Source organism: Apis dorsata, unplaced genomic scaffold (assembly GCF_000469605.1).
Source record: "Apis dorsata unplaced genomic scaffold, Apis dorsata 1.3 scaffold_127, whole genome shotgun sequence".
NCBI classification, from domain to species: Eukaryota; Metazoa; Arthropoda; class Insecta; order Hymenoptera; family Apidae; genus Apis; species Apis dorsata.
In genome coordinates, this window is record NW_006263420.1 from 227368 (window position 1) to 229778 (window position 2411).

The 2411-nt window shown below is 37.9% G+C and overlaps 1 protein-coding gene across 1 annotated transcript in view; it reads left to right on the plus strand.

Moving 5' to 3' along the window:
- LOC102673546 (plexin-A4) overlaps positions 1 to 2411 on the plus strand; it is a gene marked incomplete at both ends in the record, with an annotated part of 221511 nt that overhangs the window by 82405 nt on the left and 136695 nt on the right. The gene's annotated exons all lie outside the window — the stretch shown is intronic.

Genomic DNA, 2411 nt, shown 5'->3' on the forward strand with positions numbered 1-2411 from the left:
GACCAAAATTTTTTCGACACTTGTATCTCAACGAAGAACCTGTTTATTATAAAATAGCGATGAATTCTTTCATTATGATAAATAATTCTCATATTTCGAATCCTTCGATATTATTAGAATATTTTGCGTATATGAAATGTTTTGCAACATGTGAGACTATTTTTTTCGTGACAGTTACAAGAAATAGCAATATACGTATGCATAGTAATGTAACAGAAAAATTTCTTATAGACATAAGTTATTTAACATATCCATTACTTATGTAAATTTATTTCTTTTTTTTTCTATTTTAAATTTAAATATTTCTAATTTGAATTGACAAGTTTGAAAACATTTTTCTTTTAATTAAATAAAATTTAATAAGTTCAATTAGGTAACGACAGAGATATTAATTTTGAATTATTTAAATCTTTCACATTTATTGAAATTCTAAAATTCCATATTATTCTTTATTTTTAGCTCTTTCAAAATTCTCTCTATCTTCAAACTCTAAGATACGATTATTATACACGGTTTTATATATATATAAGTATTCAAATAATATTCGTTTCGTAATCGAGGCTCAACGTAACACGAGTGGAACAAAGAACAACGACATCGTATCCTCGAGAAAAATGCATTGTCGAAGAAGCTCGTTCGAAGAATGTTCTTTTAGACCGCGTACGAGTCCCCGGATCCGGTGTCATAGAATTTTCCGCGCGTTGCTCGCACGAAACTTTCTCCCTTCGGAGTTTTCGCGTCTCGAGAGAGTCGTCGCCGATGCCAGCGAGTATAAATATACTAGGGTCGTCTCGAAAAACCGTGAAATATATCGCGTGCATGGAACTGAGCGCAGTCTACTCGCTGTCACGTGTGAAGGATTTAACGTCTTTATGATTGATCTTTTTTGAATGGCTGAATTTAGAGTTCGTCGCGTAGTACGAGTTTATTTTTCTAATTAAAAATAAGTATTTCCTTCGATACGAGTGAGGGAAAATTGCAATAACAATGATTATAATACGATTAAAATTTTTATATATAATTTTATATAGATTCATTTTTTTTATTTTGCATTCAATTTCGAATTCTTTTTAAGAGACGTCACACTCGCGGTATCTCAATTCCCAAAGAACCAGAAACAATATTCCAGACCAAAACTCCTCTAACTATATTCCACCGTGCTCTAGAACTATGTTCACCCAGGGGATTCGCTATCTTCGACGGCCAAAAACGACCCCCTTTTCAAGATTCCGCAACCGAATTTTGCTCTCCTGCGGAACACAAGCATCGTGCTTCGAATTTCCGCCATAACTCCGCCAGAATAAGCAAGATCCGTGTTAAACCGCTGCGGATCAACCCCTAAGATCGAAACGCGTTCTTCGTAAACAGTTATTCCTCCGCTAGGTAGGAATCTCTGAAGAGGCGTGTTTGCGTAAACCACGATTCTCGATAATGCGAGATCCCTGGTCTCACTTGTCCCCGATAGAATTAATTAATGTTTCTGCAAAAAAATTTTTATGCGAAGTGAACGACACGACATGGATAATAATCACTTTCATATTTTTTTTTTTGAATATTATAGCGTTTAACGCTCGCATAAATTTTCCTTCAAGTTTATACTTCATGATAAACTATACGAGTTCTTTTTACGAGATCTATGTCTGGAAAAAATAATCTTCTGGAAAGCTGTAACTTCAAAGAATATATATATTGGATATCAATAATTAATTCTTAAATCTATAAATCAAATCCGTCAATCAATATTTCGAGACTCGATCATATTTCAACGCATTATAAAGACAAGTAATAAAGAACACGAAATATAAACTATTGATCGACCAAATAAAAAATTCTTGTCATCTTGGAAACCGTATCATAAATCTTTCCGAAATAATAATCGTAAAAGGAATTAACATCATCGGCGATCTTTCGATAAATCTATTCTTTTTTCGTTAAAGCAAAGGAACAGGTGAAAGAGAGAGAGAGATAACAAGGGAATATACATTCGAGGAAAAAGGAGCGAAGAAGACGGAAGGGAAGAGAAAGAGGAGAGTCGACCAATCCCCAAAGCTTGAGCCAACCCCCGGGCTAAGCCTGGCTAAAATTCGTTTGGTCCGCGCAGGGGCGGCTGCGCCCGCGGAAGTAACGCGTACCTACTGGGCTGGCTCGTATTCCGGCTAAGAAGCTCGAGAAGGGAAAGGGCGGAAGAGCACCCTTCAGGCGTCGACCCATTGATAGCTCTCTGACCTCTCCCCTCCTCTCCTTTCCCAACCGCCCACCCCTTTCTCTTTCGTTCCGTCTTCTGACCCGTGCACAGGCCTCTCTCGTTCTATTTTAATAACGTGTCGCTGGCACAGTGCCCCGGTGAACGGACGCCGCCGTCTCTGGGCCCTATCTCTCGATGAAACCTTTCGCGCCACGGGGCGGCGCCT